Genomic DNA, 27,985 nt, shown 5'->3' with positions numbered 1-27,985 from the left:
ATTCAATGAAAATTATCATTGTTTTTTGTATCTGCTCTTATATGTAAAAGAAAATTTTGTAGCTCCACACATCATTTTAACTTAGCTATATGGGAATGCAGTTAATCACTAAAAATATATCATATGCAAAATGATTTCTAGTGAATTTCCATTAACAAATTGGCAGAATAGAGTATATTGATCTCAGACAGAGCTAGATTTGAATCTCAGATCCACACTAGCTACATCTCCTTGGGAAAAGTATGTACCCTAACTGAGTCTCAGTTTTCTCATCTGTGAAATGGAAGAGTTTTCTGAACATTAAATGGAGTTGACACAGTGCCTTCTTGTAAATAGAAAATTCTCAATAAACTTTATCAGCTATACTTGTTATGATCACAGTTGTTGTTATGATTAATATTAACAAATAATGATGGTAGTCTTGCCTTCAAAAGGAGTTTCCTTCTGAATTAGCGTGCTAAGTTAATTGGAATCAGGGTTAAATGTGATTTTGTGTGATTACTGGACATGAGTTAGAGCATCATTAATAGCTGATGTTGGCTTAAAATAGTTCCATCAGAAATGATGATCAAAAACCTTAGGAAAGACGAGAAGCTCTAGGCCTGATTGGATGAGCTTGGGTGGACTCTAGAGGGAACATAACATGCCTGATAACCATCTGAGATAGAGTTCAATGGTAGAATTGGGTACTCATTAGAGATAAGATTGGGTTAATAAATTGGAATCAAATTAAAAGACCTTTAACATGAATCTAGCCAATCTGTTTTATAGATGAAAGAGAGCAGCACCATGAATTTTGTAGTGAGGCATGCATTTTCTTTTTTTAATTCTTACTTTAAAAGTAGAAATTTAAAAAAAAATCATTCAAATACAAAGAAGAATATAAAAGCACTGTTTACTCCCTCCAGGTATATCCACTAGAAAATTTGGTGTATTCTTTTCAGGACAGTTTTTATTATATTATGTTTATATTATATTATGTGTATATGCGTCTTACCTAGAGTTTTGCATCCAATTTATTCTAGTAATTATTTTTGAGCATTGCCTTATTTTAGTGATAATCCCTATTGATCCTGGTACTTAGTGTCTGCCTAACAGTCTATAGGATAAATGTTTCATTTTTAATATTTGGATATTCAGGCTGTTATAAACAGTGATAAATACATGAATAGAAATGGTTTATATTTTTATCATTTTTATTAAAGAATCCTTGATATACCATTACTGAATAGAAAAAAATAAATGCTTTCAGAATTCTAGATACACATGACCTAGCTGGCCTCTAGAGAGCATGTATGTGCTTATGTATAAGTAAGTGACCACCCCACTGAATAAACCAGGATTTAAAGACTGTCATTTTGAAAATCTTCACTAATCTGATATGCTTAAAAAATGACATTTTAATTTTAATTTGTTCTGTTTGATTACTCTTGAAGTCAGGATTTTAATTTTTATTAGCTATTTATATCACCTTTTGGATGGAATGAGTTAAATTAGAACATAGAATAATCAAGATATACATTAAAGCAGGAAAAATTGAACAAATTAAGGCATGTCTAGCTTGTGACTTCTGTGCAGATGGGTGTGTGGTAGTTCTATATGACATTATATAGAAAGACTTGCCTTTAATTTACCCATTTATAATTATGACCTATATATAAGGACAAACTTTTTATTATTAATTTTTTAATCTTGAGAAATACATAACAATGATTCTCCATAACTCTGTGCCATTTTTAATTATTTAAATTTATTATTTTGTAAAGTTTTATGTTTTGCTATTATATATCCAAGGTAATGAACATCCTCGAATTCTATTTCCTTGAGCAATTGTTTTTTCAGAAAAAATAGACTTCAACAAAGAGAGAGTTGTTGGATCAAATTGCCAAGTGTTTTTAATATTGATATAATGGTCAAATTTTAGAAAATTGTTTTTCCCCACATTTTTATCCATTTCCTCACATTTTTACTCACACTTGTTTTAAAAATCTGGTCAACTTGATTGACAAAAAGTAAAATCCGATTTTTAATTTGCTTTTTTTCTAATTATTTAATTTGTTGTTCAGAAACTAGCAACAAGAAATTAAAGTGTCTGACTCATTGCAGCCCATGCACTGAAGCACACCAGGCTTCCCTGTCCTTCACTATCTCCATGAATTTGCTTAAACTTGTGTCCATTGAGTTAATGATACCATCGAACCATCTCATCCTCTGTCAACCCCTTCTCCTCCTGCCCTCAATCTTTCCCAGCATCAGGGTCTTTTCCAGTGAATTGGCTCATCACATCACTGGCCAAAGTATTGGAGCTTCAGCTTCAGCATCAGTCCTTCCAGTGAATATTCAGGGTTGATTTCCTTTTGGATTAACTGGAATTGATGCTTTCAGATTGTGGTGCTGAGGAAGACTCTTGAGAGTCTCTTGGTCAACAAGGAGATCAAAGCAGTCAATTACTTAATTTCTTAAATTACCCCCAGTAACAGGGTTTAGGTTAGGGTTTTGGGAGGACGAATGGTAAATAAATACTGCCTGCGTAATGGTTAATTGAATAAGAATGGTAGACCTGAGTAACTGGTATTAAAAAAAAAGGACAATCCATTTATTTAACTTAGTTTCACTTTTGTTTTCAGTAAAAGGGTGTGTTATATTCTTTTTTAATAAATTTCTGTCTTAGTTTCTCTGGATTTGATTCCAGGTCCTGCTTACAGTTTCGGATGAGGACATTTTACAGCTGCTTAGCTCAAGCTGAGTGCAGATTGAGTATTTTGTCTGAATTCATAGAATGTCAAAAAGAAAACAAATTAAAAAAAGCCTTTATCCAAATGAACACTTCTCTCCCAAGCAAATCATACCCAAGTCAAAAATTTTAAATATGGATTATTCAATGTTAAATATATTATCTCTTTTTATTTTTAATATAATAATGCTTGGTAGTATTTTCAATTTCTATGCTTATTATCCCACCTGGAAAATGAAAAACTACGTGTGATAACTATAAAATTTCAGGATAAATTAGTTTTAAGAGTCTTAAATTTAATTGATGAACAGCTGAAGTAAATTGATTTTGACCACACTTAGTCCTAGTTTTGTTCATAATAGCTTATCTTGTTGAGCTGTTAGACTGTCTTCAATCTTGGAAGAAAAGACTTGCCCTTGAATGTATATATAGAATTCTATTCATAAAAGTTACTAAGAGCATCATAACATCTGCCTGTAAGAGAGCTCATTGCTTTACCATAAGCTGTTTAAAAATGTCACATGGTACATCAAACATGATTTAAATAGAATCACTTGCTAAGGTTGTTTCAGAAATATTATACAACTGCAATATGTGGAGAAACAATAAAAATCCATGCTGGCTGTCAGATGGATAGAGAAACAGTGGAAGAGAGGAGAAGAGATCACTCCTTCAGTTGTGTGTTTTTACATAGACTATAAACAACTTTTCTATTCAGGGTATATCCTATAATTATGCTGAGAAATGGCAGGGTTGGTAAATACAGTGAACAGTCCCATTTTTAAAGTTATTACGAGAAGGTGAGCAAAGTTTATCACTCTGCAATGAAAGAGCGAGTAGTAAATCTGAGAACATTGGCACTAAAATCCAGTTCTTTCCTTAGTAACTTCATTTCATGTAAGGATTTCAGAAAATGAATGTCCTTCTTTCTATTAATGATAAACTTTCTATTAACAATGTCTATACAAAGACAATTCAATGAAGAAAGAAAAACTAAGTCATTTGGTCTTTTTTTTAATATATATCATGAACATGTAGCCCACAATGATCACGAGATTAAAATCTTCCCTCTGAGTTGTTAGACCTTATCACCTTAAGCAGTGAGATCATCAGAAATGAATGGACTTCCATTGCGTATTTCTTAGAAGTGATCACTATTGAAATGATTTCCTGGATTTAAAAATACATATATTCAGATGTTTCTTTTCACCATATTTTAAGAACAGCTTGAAACTGGAAATTGTGTATTGATATATTTTCAAGTGTTCTTAAACCCAGAGAACTTTAAAGTTTTAGTTAAGGGGTTGCATTGGCAAAACAAGATTGCATTAGACCACACAGGAGTCACTACTGGACACCTGACTGAACACCTCAGAAGGAGGGAACCTCTGAATGCCAAACTGATTCTGCTTCCTCAAATAGAATATCCTGTCTAAATAGTATTTCCAACAAATATATAGACTAGAAGATACTACTTATGGAAAACAAAGGAACCATAATATAAGGTTGTGTATTGTGTGGTTTGGTGTTTGGCATTTATTTTTGGACATAGTTGGGTTTAGTAATTTTGCTTCTCTTAACCTAGGAGAAATAGGTAACTCAGAAAGAAAATTTAAATCTGTATTGAATAATGACTGATTTTTGACTCATTTGGTCATCTCTTTACATCTGGAATCTGAAAATTCTTTTAACATATGATGCTTTCCTCTGAATCATCACTCCTTATCTTAGACTATTCATTTCTCATTTCCAACTTAAGAATGAAAAGGCACGTTCTAGAACTCTGTGTATAGAGTTGCCTCATTTTTGTAAGATATTATATATTTATATGACGTAGAAGAGAAACCTGGAAGGTTATACACCACCCTGTTGGCAGCGGTTTACCCCTGAAGAATGGGACTGTGGAGGGCCGCTGGAGGCAGGAGACCTTCACCTCTTACTGTATGCTATTGTATCATGCTCATTTTTTAAATACGTATATTCTAGCAAAAGGTTTTCAACACGCTTCTGTTAGTTTTAGCTAAGAAGGGCAAGGCAGTTGGATAATGAGCCCAGCTTTGCATTTTCACCAGTCAGGACGTAGGGACTGTGCTGAGCTGAGGTGTGAGGCTGCCACAGATATCTAATCAGAGCATGAGGACTTCCTGGTCACCCCTAACATTCAGACTGACCAGACTGTTTGCTCTGTATTTCAATTTTCTTTCAGTAAATAATTTTTAATAACACTCTGCCTAATTGTGCATGAATCAAATCAGTGTTTCACTTTGTGAAATCTCTTTGAACAATTACACTACAGATTGAACAGATCCAAGTGATCATTAGTTGGCAGTATGGCACCCCACTCCAGTACTCTTGCCTGGAAAATCCCATGGATGGAGGAGCCTGGTAGGCTGCAGTCCATGGGGTCACTGAGGGTTGGACACGACTGAGCGACTTCACTTTCACTTTTCACTTTCATGCATTGGAGAAGGAAATGGCAACCCACTCCAGTGTTCTTGCCTGGAGAATCCCAGGGACGGGGGAGCCTGGTGGGCTGCCGTCTATGGGGTCGCACAGAATCGGACACGACTGAAGTGACTTAGTAGTAGTAACTTGAGACCAAACAGATTAAACAAACAAATTTGGGTGTATTTGATAATCTCACAAGAGGATGAGAGGGAGTTGACTTGCTTAATTGTATATTGTAGACAGGTATTTCCTATCATCTATACATCTTTAAAAAGTTTAGCTAAGATGTATGTTTCTTATGGTAAATGGGATGAGTAGAGCATGCTTCATGAGAGGCTGAATAGGGTTCATTAAATAATCTAAAACTCAGAATTTATTTACCTGCAGATTATCACTTTAGGATTGAAAAAATAAAGGTGTGGCTGCAGAATAACATTACAATTAAATACTCAGACGAGATCGGGCTCGTTCAGGGTGGTATGGCCATAGACAATTAAATAATCATTGTTAAATATATCTAAGAATAAAACAATATGCCAGCAGTATTCCCCTGTGAGTAAGATGAAAATTGCATAGATTCTCTAGGCCAGCCTTGTAATTACCTCTGCTGACTCTATTTGGTAGTCTTGAATGGATTGGGCAAGTTCCTTAGTAGCTCAAGATGAGAACATCTGGCTATTTCTCCTGTTTGCACTCATATGTGTGGGCTTAGTGTCTGGGTTGACCGTTCCCCTTTCCTTTTTTTGACCCATAGTCATTCTCTGTGTTCTTTACTCTGAAATTTCCTTTTTTATAAAATACATCTTCCAGCAAAAAAAAAAAAAGAATATTGCATGTTAATTAAAACAATTTAAGATCAGTCCACAGTTTTTGTTATCACACAAATTTCATTTAAATGTTTTCAACTTTTAGGCAAAATATCATGCAATTATTTTAAGTTGACCTTTGTCACCTTCCTATTTTATGAAGCAGTAAAGGCTGAGTGCAAGGCTTAGTTTCCTGTTTTCTGCATGGTAATTCTGATTCTTTCTTTTTTTTTTTTTTTAAACTTTAAAATATTGTATTAGTTTTGCCAAATACCGAAATGAATCCGCCACAGGTATACCTGTGTTCCCCATCCTGAACCCTCCTCCCTCCTCCCTCCCCATACCATCCCTCTGGGTCGTCCCAGTGCACCAGCCCCAAGCATCCAGTATCGTGCATCGAACCTGGACTGGCGACTCATTTCATACATGATATTATACATGTTTCAATGCTATTCTCCCAAATTTCACTACCTTCTCCCTCTCCCACAGAGTCCATAAGACTGATCTATAGGTAACTCTGATTCTTTAAATTCAGGGTTTTCAAAGAGCAGAGAGAGAAATATGTAAGTAACTCATTTTGTTTAACATCAAGATTCCTTTATTTATTTATTTTTGGTTGCACTGGGTCTTCGTTGCTGGGCGTGGGCTTTCTCTAGTTGCGGCCAGAGGGGACCACTCTCTAGCTGCAGTGCTCGGGCTTCTAGTTGCGGTGGCTTCTCTTGTTGTGGGGCACAGCCTGTAGGCGTGCAAGCTTCAGCAGATGTAATGCCCAGAATCGGTAGTTGCGGCTTGCAGGCTCTAGAGTGAGGTTTCAGTAGTTGTGATGCAGGGGCTTTAGTTGGTCCGTTGCATGGGGAATCTTCCCTGACCGGGGGTCGAACTCACGTCGCCAGTGTTGGCAGGCAGATTCGTATCCACTGTACCGACAAGAAAGTCGTGACATTCAGAAAGATTTCTTACTAAGTGAAGCAGAGAATTATAAAAGCTATTTTGAATATATTCAGATGTGTTTAGGACTGATTTTTCCCCTTTATCCAGTGAATGTATATATATATCTATATATCTTTATATCTATGTGGCTGCCTCTCTATCCTGCTGCCTCTTAATACCAGGTCTCTTTTTTTAACTCTGTGATGTGTTTTGTTCAGCTAAGAGATGCCTTGACTGAGCCAGAGGTAGAACTTTTCTTGGCTGGAGTGCAGAGGATTTTAGAGGTTCTTTGTGGCTTCTGGCAAACCAGCTTCCAAACTGCAGGGAGCTTCTTAACTATCATAGAATATTCTCGGACACTTGAAAGCTGTCTAGATTTCTTCCTCAAACAGTATGTGCCCGGGTTCCATGGAGAGGGAAGCGAACTTGAATGGTTTTTACAGGTAGATTCAGAGGAGTAGCTGATAACCTAGAGAGGTGGACTTGTTGGAAGCCAGAACTGAGAGAAGCAGTCGGGCGCCCCGGGAGATAATTACCGTGACTGAGGAAGAAGCCTGGCAGCAGAGGCTGAGTGCAGAGTAGAGGCTGGCATCAGCCAGTCCAGCTTCCCTGTGATGCTCTCAGCTGTTTGCGGGGCTTCTCCCCACCTAGAGATCCCCTCCCTCTCAAATGCCTGCAGGCACTGTCCTGCAAACAGAGAGCCCAAGCAAGCTCCACGTTGGGCTCCTTCTCAAAAAGCCTGAAGTGAGAAGACCACCCTGGGAGTCCCCAGACAGACTCACATGAAGCAGCTGAAGAGCAGGCATCCAGTCCAGTCCAGCCCTGCCCATAGCCCAGGAGGCAACTGACAGGCTCTTGTCTAGGAAGGAGCAGCAACCTTCGACTTAAAATCCGATTCTTGTCCACCTGGGCTAAACCTTTTCCCTTAGAAGATACTACCTAGTTGTCTAATTTAACAGAGTGAATTTTGATAACAAAATTTTGAGAAAGAGGAGACCATATCTGGCCTGAGGAAACTGAGTGTGATAAGATGATAGGTACCTTTCTGATCATTTCTCTGCTCCTGTCATTTCTCCCAATGACCAAATCAATGAAGTATAGAGCTCTGAGCCATTATCTTGATTAGTATCAAGAGTAATGATCTGGTATATGTTTTCCCCCCAAAATGAAAATCGCTTCATTTATTTCTCTTTGTAAAAACAATGCATGTTCATTTAAGAAAAATTATATATATATATATATATATATATATATATATATATGTACACCAGGAGTTGGTGAAGGACAGGGAGGCCTGGCGTGCTGCAGTTCATGGGGTCGCAAAGAGTCGGACACGACTGAGCAACTGATCTGATCTGATCTGATATATACATATATATAAAAGTGTGGTAGGTGTGGGTTTCCCTTGTGGCTCAGCTGGTAAAGAATCTGTCTGCAGTGCAGGAGACCTGGGTTGAATTTCTGGGTTGGAAAAATCCCCTGGAGAAGGAAAAGGCTACCCACTCCAGTATTCTGGCCTGGAGAATTCCATGGACTATATAGTCCATGGAGTCGCAAAGAGTCAGACACGACTGAGTGACTTTCACTTCGCTATTTGTAGACTTAGTTATGTGTAAATACATAAATGTATTTATGTTTGTGAATATATGTATGTATTTATAAGCATAATATAAATGTATGTATAAATATTTACCTACAGATACATTTATGTAAATATATTAAATATAGAAAACAAATTTATGTACAATGTGTATGTATAATAGCTGAAATTTATAGAAAATGGCTATAAATCTTAATTGGAAAACAAGAAAAGCTGTATTTTAGAGCCGTTTGCCATTTGGAAATTCAAACAATAGCAGAACCACCCAGAATCAGCGTCAAAGCACATTCAAAACTTGGCACATTCCAAACTGGATTATTTCTAAACAACTAATGGCTAGTCTAGCTTTTTCACATGGGTATTTTCTTTCATATTTCATTAGCGTTTCTAGGAAATAAGAGCTCCTTGCAGCACTTTTTTCATAAAAAACATACAGTTTTTCTTTTCTAAAAACCTCAAACTTGCACCCATACCTATAGTGTCCCATGTATCCTGAAGGAGATTCTTAGGTTCAGTTAATCTGTGTTAAAATGTGAAGGAGTTGACTTCTTATTGATTGCTCGACTTGCCTTCTACCTGGATGTTATCATATATATTCCTTTGTCAAGGAATATCATATATATTCCTTGACAAAGGGAAATTTCAAGTTTTGAGAGCATTCATTTAATGAAATCATACTTACTGGGTGCATAACATGAGCCAGACACTGTGTCATCTTCCAGGGTGTATTGAAAAATGGAAGCAGTCACAATCGTGACAATTATGGTGATTACCAAGTGTGATAAATGCCCCAGTGGTAGACTGGGCTGACCCAGGTCTGTAGCTCCTATATACCTTAAGGGGTTCACGGGAAGCTCCTTTACACTGAAATAAAACATAAGTAGGAGCTAACTAAACCAACACATGTGAAAGATTATTGCATGCAAACAGAGTGGCCGTGTTAACCTATGGGCAAGAGAGAAATTGCTATGCTTCCAGCCTCTCTAGTATGCTTCTTCCCTGGATAGAAAAATAGGAATGTGATGAGAACATTCTTCAGTTCAGTTCAGTGGCTTGGTTGTGTCCAATTCTTTGAGACCCCGTGGACTTCAGCATGCCAGCCTTCCCTGTCCATCACCCACTCCCGAAGCTTGCTCACACTCATGTCAGTCAAGTCTGTCTTGCCATCCAACCATCTCATCCTCCGTCATCCCCTTTTGCTTTCAGTCTTTCCCACCATCAGGGTCTTTTCCAATGAGTCAGTTCTTCCCATCAGGTGGCAAAACTTCAGCTTCGGCATCAGTCCTTCCAATGAGTATTCAGGACTGACTTCCTTTGGGATTGACTGGTTGGATCCCCTTGCAGTTCAAGGGACCCTTTGGAGTCTTCTCCAACACCACAGTTCAAAAGCATCAATTCTTCGGCACTCAGCTTTTTTTATAGTCCAACTCTCATATCCATACATGGCTACTGGAAAAACCATAGCTTTGACTAGACAGACCTTTGTTGGCAAAGTAATGTCTCTGCTTTTGAATATGCTGTCTAGGTTGGTCATAGCTTTCCTTCCAAGGAGTAAGCATCTTTTAATTGCATGGCTGTAGTCCCATCTGCAGTGATTTTGGAGCCCAGAAAAATAAAGTCAGCCAATGTTTCCTCATCTATTTGCCATGAAGTGATGGGACAAGGTGCCATGATCATAGTTTTCTGAATGTTGAGTTTTAAGCCAACATTTTCACTCTCATCTTTCACTTTCATCAAGAGGCTCTTTAGTTCTTCTTCACTTTCTGCCATAAGGATGGTGTCATCTGCATATCTGAGGTTACTGATATTTCTCTTGGCAATCTTGATTCCACTTTGTGCTTCATACAGTCCAACATTCCTCATGATGCAATCTACATAAGTTAAATAAGCAGGGTGACAATATACAGCCTTGACGTACTCCTTTTCCTATTTGGAACCAGTCTGTTGTTCCATGTCCAGTTCTAACTGTTACTTCCTACCTGCATACAGATTTCTCAGGAGGCAGGTCAGGTGGTCTGGTATTCCCATCTCTTTCAGAATTTTCCACAGTTTATTGTGATCCACACAAAGGCTATGGCATAGTCAGTAAAGCAGAAACAGATCGGAACTCTCTTGCTTTTTCAATGATCCAGTGGATGTAGGCAATTTGATGTCTGGTTCCTCTGCCTTTTCTAAAACCAGCTTGAACATCTGGAAGTTCACGGTTCACGTATTGTTGAAGCCTGGCTTGAAGAATTTTGAGCATTACTTTACTAGCGTGTGAGATGAATGCAATTGTGTGGTAGTTTGAGCATTCTTTGGCATTGCCTTTCTTAGGGATTGGAATGAAAACTGACCTTTTCCAGTCCTGTGGCCACTGCTGAGTTTTCCAAATTTGCTGACTTATTGACTGCAGCACTTTCGCAGCATCATCTTTCAGTATTTGAAATGGCTCAACTGGAATTCCATCACCTCCACTAGCTTTGTTCATAGTGATGCTTCCTAAGGCCCATTTGACTTCACATTCCAGGATATCTCACTCTAGGCGAGTGATCACACCACCGTGATTATCTGGGTCATAAAGATATTTTTATATAGTTCTTTTGTGTATTCTTGCCATCTCTTCTTAATATTGTCAGCTTCTTTTAGGTGCATACCATTTCTGTCCTCTATCGAGCCCATCTTTGCATGAAATGTTCCCTTGGTATCTCTACTTTTCTTGAAGAGATCTCTAGTCTTTCCCATTCTATTGTTTTCCTCTATTTCTTTGCATTGATCACTGAGGAGGGCTTTCTTATCTCTCCTTGATATTCTTTGGAACTCTGCATTCAAATGGGTATATCTTTTCTTTTCTCCTTTACTTTTGGCATCTTTTCTTTTCACAGCTATTTGTAAGGCCTCTTCAGACAACCATTTTGCTTTTTTGCATTTCTTCTTCTTGGGGATGGTCTTCATCGCGTCTCCTGTACAATGTCATGAATCTCCATCCATAGTTCACCAGTCAATCTGTCTATCAGATCTAGTCCCTTAAATCTGTTTCTCACTTCCACTGTATAATTGTTAGGGATTTGATTTAGATCATACTTGAATGTTCTAGTGGTTTTCCCTACTTTCTTAAATTTAAGTCTAAATTTGGCAATAAGGAGTTCATGATCTAAGCCACAGTCAGCTCCCAGTGTTGTTTTTACTGACTGTATAGAGCTTCTCCATCTTTGGCTACAAAGAATATAATCAATCTGATTTTGGTGTTGGCCATCTGATGATGTCCATGTGTAAGTCTTCTGTTGTATTGTTGGAAGAGGGTATTTGCTATGACCAATGCGTTCTCTTGGCAAAACTCTATTAGCCTTTGCCCTGCTTCATTCCGTATTCCAAGGCCAAATTTACCTGTTGCCTCAGGTGTTTCTTGACTTGCTGCTTTTGCATTCCAGTCCACCATAATGAAAAGGACATCTTTTTGGGGTGTTAATTCTAGAAAGCCTTATAGGTCTTCATAGAACTGTTCAACTTCAGCTTCTTCAGCATTACTGGTCAGGGCATAGACTTGGATTACCGTGATATTGAATAGTTTGCCTTGGAGACGAACAGAGATCATTCTGTCATTTTTGAGATTGTATCCAAGTACTGCATTTTGGACTCTTGTTGACTATGATGGCTGCTCCATTTCTTCTAAGGGATTCCTGCCCACAGTAGTGGATATAATGGTCGTCTGAGTTAAATTTACCCATTCCAGTCCATTTTAGTTCACTGATTCCTAAAATGTCGACATTCACTCTTGCCATCTCCTGTTTGATCACTTACAATTTGCCTTGGTTCGTGAACTTAGCATTCCAGGTTCCTATGCAATATTGCTCTTTACAGCATCGGACTTTGCTTCCATCACCAGTCACATCCACAACTGGGTGTTGTTTTTGCTTTGGCTCTTTCTCTTCCTTCTTTCTGGAGTTATTTCTCCACTGATCTCCCGTAGCATATTGGGCACCTACCAACCTGGGGATTTCATCTTTCAGTGTCCTATCTTTTTGCCTTTTCATACTGTTCATGTGGTTCTCAAGGCAGGAATACTGAAGTGGTTTGCCATTCCCTTCTCCAGTGACCACATTTTGTCAGAACTCTCCACCATGACCCGTCCGTCTTGGATGGCCCTACATGGCATGGCTCATAGTTTCATTGAGTTACACAAGGCTGTGGTGCATGTGATTAGATTGTTTAGTTTTCTGTGATGGTGGTTTTCAGTGTGTCTGCCCTTGGATGGAGAAGGATAAGAGGCTTATGAAAGCTTTCTGATGGGATACACTGACTGAGGGGGATACTGGGTCTTGTTCTGATGGGTGGGGCCATGCTCAATAAATCTTTAATCCCGTTTTCTGTTGATGGGTGGAGCTGTTTTCCTTCCCTGCTGTTTACCTGGGGCCAAACTCTGGTGGAGGTAATGAACATAATGGTGACCTCCCTCAAAAGATCCCAGGCATGTACTGCTACAGTTTGTGCCCCCAACCCTGCAGCAGGCCACCACTGACCCATGCCTTTGCCGGAGACTCCCGGACACCCACAGGCAAGTCTCCTGTGGGGTCACTGTTCCTTTCTCCTGGGTTCTTGTGCACATGGTTCTGTTGTGTCCTCCAAGAGTCTCAGTCCTATATAAGTTCTGGAAGCTCTATAGTGGGGTTAATGGCGACCTTCTCCAAGAGGACTTAATCCATACCCACACCAAGAGCCCCGTCCCTGCGGCAGACCACTGCCAACCCGTACCTCCACAGGAGATGCTCAATCACAGTTCTATCTCATTCTCTGTGGGGTCCCTGGGTCCTGGTGCACACAAGGTTTGTTTGAGCCCTCTGAGCTTCTCTGGCGGGAATGGGGTTTGATTCTAAACGCAAATTTGCCCCTCCTACAGTCTTGCTGGGGCTTCTCCTTTGTCCTTGGACATGGGATATCTGCTCACAGCCACTCCAGTGCCTACTGGGGTTTTTCTGACTTTGGCCGTGGGGTATCTCCACCTGGCAGGTTCAGCAAAGCTCAGCCTCTACTCCTGACCTGGGACGTGGGGTAGTGGCACCTGGTATGTCCCTGCAATTTATTTCTGGCATGAGTGAATAAAGCTGGGATGTGATAGTGTTTTCATTTTACAAGATGAAGTCACCTGCTCAGATTTAAAAACTGAGCAAAGACTGGAAACTTGAACCTGGGGCTTGACTCCCAGTGCTCTTCTTGAGACTCCTTATGGCCACATCTGAGTCTTGTGTTTCAGTGATGTGGATAACAACACAGAGCTGTTAGATCTCTTAATTATCATGTAAATATTTTTTAAAATGCTGATTCCAAAGCCAGTGTGTTTGATATGGTCCTTTTTTTTTTTGCTTTATGCATGTATCTTTTAAAATAATGTATTAAGAGCAATCTCTTCTGAAAAGTGAAATTGTGGGGGCCTTTTATTTTCATCTCTGCTTGTCCATATCTTCCAGCCGGTCTACACTAAACATATATTTATTTTATAGCCGAGTTGGGGAAAGGGGGCTTAAAACGTCTAATTAATATAGTATAGAATAAATTTATTTAAATTAATTTTTTTTAATTCTGTGTGTGATGAATGAGTTGTTTTGCATCACAGAAAGTCTTCTGCTTCATTGTCTGTCCTCATTTCATATAATGATCTAATAGTTTATGTGTCTGAGAGCCTTGTATCTGGGTCTCTTCCTACTTGACTGAAGCAGAACTTCTTTACTGATCAGTAAAGTCGGAAATACTGTGTTAATCATTAATATCCTTAAAAAGCAGGTAATAAATTTAGTATGGAAATGTATACGATGCTCCTAGAAGGATAGGCATATCACGGTCCACTTGGATTTTACCCAAACTTGATCTAAACAGGATTCCAGGGAGGGCACTTAAAATCTCACACAATTGGATTTTTTTCTCTGCTGTAGTGCAGTGTATTCACTTTGCATTCGTTTCACAGTCAGGATCATTATCCTAGCTCAGTGAGAATCAATTTCTCATAGTTGATTGTCTGAATCACTGCCAACTCAGTCACATTTTCTACATCATTTACCAGAAAGTATAGTTTTTTAAAACATCAGAACAATTTATGCAGGTAACCTGTAGCCTCACTCTGCCCTCAGAATGTGCTTCAGAGCAGTCACCCGCTCCTGGAGCTCAAATGCTTCTGCAGATTGATCGACAGTGTTGCTGACCTGTAGATCAAAGGATCCCCCATTCCACTTCCCCATTTTCTAAGTGAGCTTCTATAGACATGAAAGAGTTCATTCTCTGTTGCGAGGAGAATGGTTCTTTAGAGTGCAGTGTCTATTGTTTCCTTTAGAAGAATAATTACATCTTTAGTTTCTGTGGATGTAGTGAGGAAAGCCAGTATGGGACATGTGTATGGGACTCTGGAGTAGATTTGAGGAGAAAATTCTGTGACTTTTAATTATTATCCTTTACCCTGCATGTGTGCGTGTTTTGGTAAATTATAATAACTGTTCTACTACTTTCATTTATGGTGATGAGGTTGCTTTTTTTATGCTTCAACACAAGAAAGAAGATTTGATTTAAAGTCTAAGTCATATTGACATGTTTTTATCCCATCAACATTTTTTAAAAGTAAATTGAATGGAAAATTAAGTTTGGGCACATGATATAAATTCCACTAATGTGTCTGACCTTTGTTTAATCATTTATGAGTTATCACTGCAAGATGTTTATATAGATTAGATACCACAGAGATCTAAGGAATCGTATTTATCTGATCCTAATTAATATTTGACATTAAATAGTCTCATCACCTTCCAGTTTCCTAATGCTAAGCAATTAAATAGCAAGCAGCTGTTGGTCAGATAAGTATTAAACTTTGTCAATTTTATATATATATGTATACACACACACACACAAGTTTCTCACCATATTTGGTCTGTGTTAGAATAGATTACAAGACATGTTGAAATTCACACATCTTAGGACTGTATGTTATAGGTTATTGCTAAAATTATCCGTTTAATAGTGTTAAGATTCTTGCTAAATTATCGCAAATAGTTGTATATCATATGGTTGCTCATAGTATATGAAGATCCATCAACTAAAAATAACTTTTTGTGACAACGTGAAAGTTCTCCCTATTTAAATAACAAGAGCCAGACATCCTGGAATGTTAAGTCAAGTGGGCCTTAGAAAGCATCACTAAGAACAAAGCTAGTGGAGGTGATGGAATTCCAGTTGAGCTATTTCAAATCCTGAAATCCTTTGAAAGTGCTGCACTCAATATGCCAGCAAATTTGGAAAACTCAGCAGTGGCCACAGGACTGGAAAAGGTCAGTTTTCATTCCAATCCCTAAGAAAGGCAATGCCAAAGAATACTCAAACTACCACACAATTGCATTCATCTCACACGCTAGTAAGTAATGCTCAAAATTCTCCAAGCCAGGCTTCAGCAATATGTGAACTGTGAACTTCCTGATGTTCAAGCTGGTTTTAGAAAAGGCAGAGGAACCAGAGATCAAATTGCCAACATCCGCTGGATCATGGAAAAAGCAAGAAAGTTCTAGAAAAGCATCTATTTCTGCTTTATTGACTAAAAGCCTTTGACTGTGTGGATCACAATAAACTGTGGAAAATTCTGAAAGAGATGGGAATACCAGACCACCTGATCTCCCTCTTGAGAAATTTGTATGCAGGTTAGGAAGCAACAGTTAGAACTGGAACAACAGACTGGTTCCAAACAGGAAAAGGAGTTCGTCAAGGCTGTATATTGTCACCCTGTTTATTTAACTTCTATGCAAAGTACATCATGAGAAACGCTGGACTGGAAGAAACACAAGCTGGAATCAAGATTGCTGGGAGAAATATCAATAACCTCAGATATGCAGATAACACCACCCTTATGGCAGAAAGTGAAGAGGAACTCAAAAACCTCTTGATGAAGGTGAAAGTGGAGAGTGAAAAAGTTGGCTTAAAGCTCAACATTCAGAAAACGAAGATCATGGCATCCGGTCCCATCACTTCATGGGAAATAGATGGGGAAACAGTGGAAACAGTGTCAGACTTTATTTTTTGGGGCTCCAAAATCACTGCAGATGGTGACTGTGGCCATGAAATTAAAAGACACTTACTCCTTGGAAGGAAAGTTATGACCAACCTAGATAGCATATTGAAAAGCAGAGACATTACTTTGCCAACAAAGGTTCGTCTAGTCAAGGCTATGGTTTTTCCTGTGGTCATGTATGGATGTGAGAGTTGGACTGTGAAGAAGGCTGAGCGCCGAAGAATTGATGCTTTTGAACTGTGGTGTTGGAGAAGACTCTTGAGAGTCCCTTGGACTGCAAGGAGATCCAACCAGTCCATTGTGAAGGAGATCAGCCCTGGGATTTCTTTGGAAGGAATGATGCTAAAGCTGAAACTCCAGTCAAACTTTGGCCACCTCATGCGAAGAGTTGACTCATTGGAAAAGACTCTGATGCTGGGAGGGATTGGGGGTAGGAGGAGAAGGGGACAACAGAGGATGAGATGGCTGGATGGCATCACTGACTCGATGGATGTGAGTCTGGGTGAACTCTGGGAGTTGGTGATGGACAGGGAGGCCTGGCGTGCTGCGATTCATGGGGTCGCAAAGAGTCGAATACGACTGAGCGACTGAACTGAACTGAAAAATAATAAAATTCTAGATTAGTATGGGATTCCATTTTTTAATTGGGTTGTTCCTAAGCTTTTTTGACAACCCACTCCAGTATTCTTGCCTGGAGAATTCCATGGATAGAGGAGCCTGGTGGACTATAGTCCCTGGGGTCACAAAGAGTTGGACACAACTGAGTGACTAACACTTTGACTAAGTTTTACATTTTCCTCCTTTTTTGAAAATAAAATTGCCAAAGCAGAAATTATAATGATAAAACTTAATAGAAACATTAAACAGATAGCTAATAATCTAAATCAGTGGTTTTTAACTTTGGTGTGCATCAGAATTACCTAAATATTGTGAAATTAATCTAAAATAGGATTGCTGGGTCTGAATTCCAGAATTTCTGATTCAGTAAATCTGAGGTAGAGGCTGTAAATTTAACACCCAACAATTCTCTAGTGATTTTGCTGCTGTTGTCTGGGGAAACTCATCGTGCCATTTCCAGAGTCTAGATCATTCTCTCCTTGCATGGCCTTAATTTGGGGAATAAATGAATAATACAATATAAAAGAAAAAGCACATGTTTGAATACATTTATCCACGTGGAAGTGCTTTAGCTCTCTGGATGTGGTATATTGACTTAGAAGAATATTATTATTGCTTCTATTTAACATATGAGAATATTCTAAATGTTATTTTCAAAACCTGCTGTCTGCATCAATAAAGAGAGAAGATAAGCTTTTGAACAGTTGTTAACACAACTTCCATTGATTTGCTTATTTAGACAGGGCATCTTTACCTGCCTGGCTGAGTTCAGTGAGAATCCCTCACTAGTGAGTCTGGCTGCAGGCCATCTTTATCTTGAATTACTCTAGACACATTTATCTCTAGTAATTGCCAAGGAAAGTTCTTTTTCATAACCTTTTAAAAATCATTTTCTTCCATGTCCTGGCTATTATAAACAGTGCTGTGATGAACCTTGGGGTACACGTGTCTCTTTCAATTCTTGTTTCCTTAGTGTGTGTGCCCAGCAGCGGGATTGCTGGGTCATAAGGCAGTTCTATTTCCAGTTTTTTAAGGAATCTCCACACTGTTCTCCATAGTGGCTGTACTAGTTTGCATTCCCACCAGCAGTATAAGAGGGTTCCCTTTTCTCCACACCCTCTCCAGCATTTATTGCTTGTAGACTTTTGGATCGCAGCCATTCTGACTGGCGTGAAATGGTACCTCATTGTGGTTTTGATTTGCATTTCTCTGATAATGAGTGATGTTGAGCATCTTTTCATGTGTTTGTTAGCCATCTGTATGTCTTCTTTGGAGAAATGTCTATTTAGTTCTTTGGCCCATTTTTTGACTGGGTCATTTATTTTCCTGGAATCGAGCTGTAGGAGTTGCTTGTATGTTTTTGAGATTAGTTGTTTGTCAGTTGCTTCATTTGCTATTATTTTCTCCCATTCTGAAGGCTGTCTTTTCACCTTGCTTATAGTTATAATAGCTGGACATGGAAGCAACCTAGATGTCCATCAGCAGATGAATGGATAAGAAAGCGGTGGTACATATACTCAGCCATTAAAAAGAATACATTTGAATCAGTTCTAATGAGGTGGATGAAACTGGAGCCTATTATACAGAGTGAAGTAAGCCAGAAAGAAAAACACCAATATAGTATACTAACGCGTATATATGGAATTTAGAAAGATGGTAACAATAACCCTGTATACGAGACAGCAAAAGAGACGCTGATGTATGGAACAGTCTTTTGGACTCTGTGGGAGAGGGCGAGGGTGGGATGATTTGGGAGAATGGCATTGAAACATGTATAATATCATATTTGAAACGAGTTGCCAGTCCAGGTTCGATGCACAATACTGGATGCTTGGGGTTGGTGCACTGGGACGACCCAGAGGGATGGTACAGGGAGGGAGGAGGGAGGAGGGTTCAGGTTGGGGAACACGTGTATACCTGTGGCAGATTCATGTTGATATATGGCAAAACCAATACAATATTATAAAGTTAAAAAATAAAAAAATTAAAAATTAAAAAAAAATCATTTTCTATTGACCTGGTTCCAAAACAGCCTGGATTCTAATGCTATCTGAATGGTATTATTAGTTTCTGAATTCTTTTTTCTTTTCTTTTGACTTTCCAAATTCCAGTCTTGTAGTTCTCCTAATACTAGAGTAGGTTGCCATTTCTTACTCCAGGGCATCTTCCCAACCCAGGGATCAGACCTATGTCCCCTGTGTCTCCTGCATTTTCTGGCTGATTCTGTATCACTGAACCATGTGCAAAGCACTAGTTCTCTTAAAGAAAAGTGAAAGTCGCTCAGTCGTGTCCAACTCTTTGCGTCCCCATGGACTGTAGCCTGCCAGGCTTGTCTGTCCATGGAATTCTCCAGACCAGAATACTGGTGTGTAGCTGTTCTCTTCTCTAGGGGATCTTCCCAGCCCAGGGATCGAACCCAGGTCTCCTGCACTGCAGGCAAATTCTTTACTGTCTGAGCCACCAAGGAAGCCAGGTTCTCCTAAACTATACTTCTAATAGCGATTTCCTCCTAAATATTTTGGCTGTTGGTAATGTAATTTAATGCCACCTTCACAACTTGACAAGTAAGATTGAAATTTTTCTGAAATTTTTTTTTTTTAGTAAATGTTATCCGTTTCTTTTTTCAGTAGCTGTTTCAAAGTAAGTAACTCATATGTTTGTCACTTTTCAAGTCACTAATGGGAGTTCAGCTGGTAAACAATCCACCTGGAATGTAGGAGACCCTGATTCATTTCCTGGGTCTGGAAGATCAACTGGAGAAGGGATAGGCTACATATCCCTTCTGATATTCTTGGGCTTCCCTGGTGGCTCAGACAGTAAAGAATCTGCTTGCAATGCAGGAGACCTGGGTTTGATCCCTGGGTTGAGAAGATCCCCTGGAGAAGGGAACAGCTACCCACTCTAGTATTCTGGCCTGGAGAATTCTGCGCACAGAGGAGCCTGGCAGGCTACAGCCAGTCCATGGGATCGCAAAGAGTCGGACATGACTGAGTGACTTTCACTTGCAATGTCAACCACACAGACTAAATGATTTTACTGCTATTTACACAAATTATATTTTCCATCACTGGGCTGCATTTTATTTGGAATTTAGTCTCTCATTCTTGGGAGGGGGCAATATTTTTGAAAGTTTTAATATTTGTCCATAGAAATTGAGGGAAAAAAATCAGAAAATCAGATCTCATTATCCCAGCAGAAGACTTGTTTGAAACTCTTAGAGTGGATGATAGAGCCTTAACTTGCTAGACAGTCCACTTCATTCATTTATTCATTCATTCACCACATTTTAATTGAGCGATACTTATTTGGCAGCAGAAAACAAGCATCTCTAGGTAAAGGAAGTGACTCCTAGTGACTTAATGTTGCATAAAGATGCCAGCTCATTCATGAATATTGTGTACAGTCATTTTAGTCTGTTATCCTCTGGACACTCTCCAGAATTATACAGATTAACTTTATTCAAGTAAATGTGTGTGCATGTTCAGTCATGTCCGACTGTTTGCTACCCCATGGACTGTAGCCTGTCAGGCTCCTCTTCCATGGGATGTTCCAGGCAGGAATACTGGAGCAGGTTGCCATTTCCTCCTCCAGGGGATCTTCCCAACCCAGGGATCACTGGTCGGGAACCCGAGTATCCTATATCGCAGGCAGATTCTTTACCGCTGAGCCACGTGCATTCAAGTAAATAAACAACAACAAAATTTGTAAGGACACGCCATGTCTTAATTTAAATAAATGTTAGTTTTGATAAATTTTTTAAATGGAAAGTTTGGGGAAAACTTTTTTTGAAATTTCCTTTTGACTCAATTTTGCCCTTTGGCTTGGGAGGATTCACAATATTACCCCAGGTGATATAAAGTTTCAATTAAGCCTTGCTTAGACTTAGTCAACGTTGGCAATTCCTAAAAAACTACTGAACACAGTCTAGTTTTCACTAAGATCTATAACTAGGCTATCCACTGTTGCTTTGCATTCTGAAGCTCCCTTCACTCACACCCTGGTGGCAGTGGGTCAAGTATAACATCTATATCCAAGTCCAGTGCAGAGGGAAGATATTCCCTCTCTCTTGTTAGCCAAGGGATATCCCTCCTGGGTTAAAGACAGCTGCTTCTCTAGAACCCTGAGAGGAATGCTAGACTTAGTGACAGGGTCATTTTCTCAAAAGTTTGGAAGAAGCAGCTTATCATTTTGGTCAAATTCCAAGTACTTGCAGAATAGAATTCAGTAGGGATCATGTCCTGAGTATGAAGTCTCCTTTACTCATTTAACATTCTGCACCCCACCAACCATGCATGTACTATTAGATGTTGGTCAGGAATCTAGGTGATTAGTGACAGAGAAGCCAGAGGAACACGCAGACTCCAGTCTGGTTATGAGTGGCAAATACTTTTTAGAGGTCTTGAATTTGAAATGAGAATTTTCATCCTAGTCTGAGAAGTGGGGAAAGGACCTAGTGATTACCTATATAGAGCCACTGTTCAGCAATCTGAAGATCTCCATATTCCTGGGCTTACATGATGAGGGAGAACATGAGTCTGTCAGGGAATTCAAAGCCTCCCTCCTGGAAGCCTGTGGAACGTTGGAGTTGTTTCTGTCCTACGCTAACCCTAAAATCAGTTGCCATGGCTCTTAATCATTTCTTGGAAAAGAGACTGAACATAACAAAAAGCAGAAAAGTTGCACAGAGCCTCCTTTAGAAATGGTGTCATCCTCAAGATTTAAAGATATTCTCTTGGTATGGTTGCACACTGAAAGACCACCTTAACCCAGCAGAGTAAAATGGGAAACAACCCTGAGTAGTGGTCCATAGGATTCATGTTCTTCAAGAGTCCCCAAATCCTAGTAGATAACTAACTCAGTGTTTCCCATATAGAACCTCGTAACTTCCCTGGCAGTCCAGTGGTTAAGAGTCTGCCTTCCAATGCAGAGGATGTGGGTTTGATCCCTGGTCAGGGAACTAAGATCCCACATGCAGCAGGGCAGTTAAACCCCCGTGCAGCAACAAAAGATCCTGCATGCAACAATGAAGACACAACACAGCCAAAAATAAATAAATAAATAAATAAATAAATATTAAAAAGGAGAACCCCTAGGATCTCTGAGAAATGGAAGAATCAGGTTTATCTTTACAAGCCAAATCAACTGTGAGAGTTAAGGGGGGCACTGAAAGGCTAAGGGAGCCTCGTGGAACAGATGATGCTATTCTTGAAGGGTTCCCAAAACTTCAGCCTGCAGTCTCAACCCTTAGCCTTGGCACACCCAGTGAGCACACCTCACTTACCAACTCTCTGGATACACAGACTGGCGTGGCCCTTCCTGAGATAGTAGGATTGATAGGGTGGGGAAGCAGTTACTGAAAGGGACTGGTTTGAGTCCACTCCCTTGAGTGTTGCCAGCCTGCCAAGAAAACATGATTTCCTCACTTTGTGAAGAGTCTAGTCTAACCTGTTTCAGCTTCATTCAGCTTTTTAGATGTTCATCCTGGGTAATCCTAGTCTTTTTGTATTCTCCCCCAATCCCTATAATCTGACACACAGGTTGGCTTCTTCCTGGCCTCTTACCTGCCTATGTCTTGCTAACTTTATGACTTACTGATCCCCACACCCTACCATCATGGAATTCAGAGTAGCTTATTTTTGCACTACAAATGTGATACTCTGGTTGCCTTGGTTAATTTATTCTTGAAGGGTGTTGGATTTCATAAGAGTGCATAATAACTGATATTTTTGTACACAGTTTTTCTTGTAAAAAGAAGAGATAAAATTTAAGTAAAATTTATTTCAAGATTGAAGATGTCTCTATTTTTAAACATATTCAGAGTTACTTAACAAAATTGCCTTGGCAAGGGTGTAATTTAATCTAATTAAAAACCCTGTATTACTTTCACATCTCAACAGAATGATATCACAACACGTGTAAATATTACTTAACACAATTGCTTATAAATTATATATGTGTAGTTGCTAAGTCGTGTCTGACTCTTTGCAACCCCATGGACTGTAGCCTGCCAGGCTCCCCTGTCCATGGGATTCTCCAGGCAAGAATACTGGAGTGGGTTGCCATTTCCTCCTCCAATACAATATATATGATATGAGATATTCTTATAGTAACACCCTAGTGTTTCTAAAATGACTTAACGACTGTGCTAAGAAAACTGATGATATGAAGTTTTCGTTCAAGTAACATTACTGAGGAATACAGCTTTATTATATTTTACCCATGGTTAATCAACTATATTTGTTCTCTTTGATTTCATAATTTCTTACTTTTATATAACAAAACTGTTAAAATAGAAGAATTATCATTTAACAAAATAAGCCAGTTTTGGCTAACCAATGAAAGCAAAGTGCATTTTGTGGTCATCTAAATTTTCAAATTTGTCATATTTCTCCATTCCCTCAGAGACTGTGAAGCATGTGTGCTTTGACTCAAAGCAAGTCCCTGAAACTGCTCTTTGGGCACCATTTCTCCCAGTAAACCACCTTAGACACCCCTCACGCAACTCCAGCAGCTGCCCTGAGCACCATCCTTTTTTCCCCACAGGACCTGCCTTTCAGGCACACCCCATTCTTAGGAATTTCCCAGTAATCTGCTCTTCCACTTATCAGCCTTTCATCTAAAGCCTCATACGCAGCTACCTGTCCTTGACAACTTCATCTCTAAGTACTTGTTCTCAAATATTGTTTTCCCCATCTAATGAGCTGCACTTGGAGACAGTAATAGGAACTAATGAGTTCACGGGAGCCCTCTCGGGGGAGATGTCACACTGTCTTCGTAGGATGAATCCTTGAAAGAATAATTTCGTAAGAACTGCAGGCACAGTGTCAGTGTGTAAGGGAGATAATTTTGATCAGCAAGCCTTTTTATGCCTTTCACATCATACCAGATAAAAGAATAGTTTCATTTTCATTAGAATATTTTGCTTGTTATCTCATGCTTTAGCAGCTTTCTAGAAGCCATAAATCAAGGAAGTTATGACTGCATTATAGTTTCTCTAAAATTTGTTGCTCTGTTTTAATGTGATGAGATTTGTATACTGAGATTAAAAACATAGGGGCCCATATACATTATTTGAGGCTTTGGTTGTAATAAAGAAAATTGTAATTAACCTTATTGTCCAAAAGTAGGGGGGTAAATAAACTGCACATGTCTGTGTGTGTGTAAAATAAGCTATCATATATCCATGCTATGGGATATTATCCAGTCACTTTTTAAAATGTGGCTTATGCTGAATGATCTCCAACACATTATTGTTTAGAGGCGACAAGCAGGTCATATCGACATATGTAATGTGATTCTCATTTATGTAGAAAAATAAGAAGATAAATGATTACAGATATGTGCTTATATACACAAATGTAAATGCATAAACAAAGAACTGGAGGTCTTCCTCTGTTTTTCCTCTTCCCTTCTTTTCCCTTTTGTTGCATTTTTTCCTATTTCAGTCTTAAAGCCATTAGGATATAGCATTGTGTACTTACTGCTATATCTAAAATGGATAACCAACAGGGACCTACTATATATCACTGGGAATTCTGCTCAATGTTAGGGAGCAGCCTGGAGGGGAAGGGAGTTTGGGGGAAAATGGTTACATGTATATGTATGGCTGAGTCCCTTTGCTGTCCCCATGAAACTATCACAACATTGTTAATCAGTTATACTCCAAATAAAATAAAAGGTGTTTTGTTTTCTGTTTTTTAAAAATCCACTGGGAGAGGGCAAGCAAAATAAAAGTTTGAGACCGTGGAATGATCAACAAAGGTGGACTGACCAGGACAGTGTTAAGTGCAGTGAGGAGGGCACCAACTCAAGACGATGGTTTGGCCCAGGGAATCAGAGACCTGTTGGTTCAAAGAGAATGTCATATAGGAATGTTGGAGTCAACCAGCCATAGACTGAAAATATTCAGGAAAAAAATCCAGAAAGTTCCAAAAAGCAAAGCTTGGATTTGCCCAGGTGCTGCTAACTATTTACATAGCATTTACGTTGTATTTACAAATATTTGTGTGACATTTACATTGTATTCAACATCATGAGCCATCTAGACATGATTTTAAATGTATGGGAGGATGTATATAGGTTATATACAAATATTACATCATTTTATGTAAGGGAGTTAAGTATCCATCAGCTGCAGTATATGAGAGGGTCCTGGAATCAGTCTCCCATGGATACTGGGGGATAACTTTATACCAACTAGTTAACAAGTCTTAACATTTTTTAAAAAAAGGAATAGAAGGTGAAGAAGGTTATGGAGTTTTTTTTACAATTCATATGGGTTGCTCTTTACATTTAGAATATATGAAAATTTTACTTGTTTAATAGAAAAAAAAGGAAAGATATTATCACAGAGCCCACCAATATATGCCTATCAGAGCAGAAATGAGATTACACTAGTTTCAACTACTGCATTACCTCTAGTTTTAACTGAAAACAAAGATAGTTGAATTGGTAATTCTACATTGAATGTATAGAAACTTTTTCTATGGAAGTAATTTGGGTTAGAAAATAATGCATGGAGCCTCATAAATACATCATTTTATTTGAAGTACCCTTTATTCAAGTATGCCAGAAATTCTAACTAAAATAAATGAAAGTAGGATGTTGCAGTAAAAATCTATTTTGTAATTCTTTAAGATTCTGCTACTTAGCCTCTATTAGAGTTTTGTTTGTGAGGCCAAATCCAGACAAAACTATAAATTGATCTGTCGTGGTAGCATTACCATTCTGGATTCTAAATAAGTGTTTTCTTTTAATGCACATATTGAAATCTCTTACTATGACAAACTGGGGCACATGAAATGGGGTTTCATGCTCCACTGAACTGAATTCTCTGCAGCTGTTTAGAGAGTTTTAGTGGATTTATTAATCTTAGTGACCCTGTTTCCCCTTACATTTGTGAAATACATACTGCTATACATTTTAGTTATTCAAAAATGTTAATTCATTGATCTATCTGCCTGCTTGAAAGAGCATTCATGAGAACTAAGAGAAATGATACATGCTAATAAATACAATAAAAAGAATAATTGTAAGTGATACTTACCAATTTGTGGTTCAGATGGTAAAGCGTCTGCCTACAATGCAGGAGACCCAGGTTTGATCCCTGGGTTGGGAAGATCCTCTGGAGAAGGAAATGGCAACCCACTCCAGTACTCTTGCCTGGAAAATCCCATGGATGGAGGAGCGTGGTCCATGGGGTCGCAGAGAGTCGGACACGACTGAGTGACTTCACTTGGTCTAGTCTCTATAGATACAACAATTAACAGAACAGATAAGGTACTTGCTCTGATTAGGTTTCCTTGCCATTAGGGAAAGAAAAACAAATAACAAGATAATGATAGAGTGTGGGAAGTATTTTCAAAAGAATAAGCAGTGATATGATAGGCAACAACCTAGCAGATGTGGGAGGGCCTTTCTAAGAGGGGGACGTTTCAGCTGAAATATGAAGGAAGAGAAGGAGACTGCCAGTGAGGAGGAGAACGTGAACATGAAGTCGCTCAGTTGTGTCCGACTCTTTGCGATCCCATGGGATTTTCCAGGCAAGAGTACTGGAGTGGATTGCCATTGGAGGTCAGCTTTTCAAGCAGGAGCATGGTGAGTACAAAGGAACTGGGACCAAAAAAAAAAAAAGAGTAGTGTGATTGAGAGAGAGTGAAGTGTGATCATAAAATGGAGAGTACATAACCCATTATTTTGTGTTAACTACTACGCTAATGGTTTTCCATGTACTAGCTCATAGTACTTAGTTCTAGGAGGCTCATGCTAATATGCTGCATATTTCCAACTAGTAATACTGAGGAATAGAGAGGAAAAGAGTCTTGCCTATAAAATTAGTCATCCAATAGGGGACATGATTTTCACCAAGGAAATCTGGCTTCATAACCCACACTTCCAACATTATGCCATGTTATTTCCCAAAGAAAGCACCATACAATGTTAATTATAATTAGTATCACTTTTAATTATGATAAAGTTTTAGTTATCTCTTATAGGTTAGAAAACTCATCTATATTTCCATATTTCATTGCTTAAAGAACATTGTGCCCTCTTGTAGATGCCAGGCTTTACAAAGAATGCAGACAAAGTAGAGACTGGAAGAAACCTTCTAGTTGGCTAAGAATCTTGATAGATGTGAAACAAGTGTGATCCTATCATTTAAAAGTTAAGACTCAGGAGACTGCAGGGTCAGGATCTGTGTATTTAGAGGGTCATCTTGTGGGAAAATAAACATTTTATATGGCCCCAAGTAGATGTAATTTGGAGAGAAATTGCATTTGGAGAGGAACTTATTTTGATAGAAGAAATGACTTCCTAATATTGAAAAAATAAAAAATTGGAAGAAGCTATGCTGGAGGAGATAAAGAGACCCTAACATCAGAGATATTTAAGCCTAGGCAGAAAAATCTATTAAGGGTGATGTGTCAGTCGTCCCCAAACTTTTTGGCACCAGGGACTGGTTTCTTCGAAGCCAGTTTTTTCAGGAATGGTGGAGGACATGGTTTCGGGATGATTCAATGCATTGCATTACACTTTAATTATTTATTGTGCACTTTATTTCTATCTTTATCACATCAGCTCCACCTCAGCTCATCAGGCATTAGATCTCGGAGGCTGGGGATCCCTGGAGAGGATTCAAACAGTGGTGGGATAATTGAACCCGGGTGGGTTTTCTCATTCCTTATATTGTATGGTGGACAAGCCGTAATCAGAAATCAGGATAGAGAACTTGACAGAGCATGGTGTAAAACCCAGACACCAGATAATAGGTGAAGGAACAAAGTAAGATCCCAAACAGGAGGGTTGTAATTAAAAACCAAATCACCATTTCT

General features: G+C 38.8%; 1 protein-coding gene across 5 annotated transcripts in view; it reads left to right on the top strand.

The window, feature by feature from the left end:
• The window catches only part of PTPRZ1 (protein tyrosine phosphatase receptor type Z1), a 208,563-nt gene that overhangs the window by 67,409 nt on the left and 113,169 nt on the right, over positions 1-27,985 (top strand). The gene's annotated exons all lie outside the window — the stretch shown is intronic.

The sequence above is a fragment of the Bos grunniens genome, chromosome 4 (genome assembly GCF_055505025.1).
Source record: "Bos grunniens cultivar Pamir isolate PY7600 chromosome 4, Bosgru_T2T1.0, whole genome shotgun sequence".
Lineage (NCBI taxonomy): Eukaryota > Metazoa > Chordata > Mammalia > Artiodactyla > Bovidae > Bos > Bos grunniens.
Note: the sequence above shows the minus strand (reverse complement) of the source record. Positions and strands in the feature narration are given on the sequence as shown.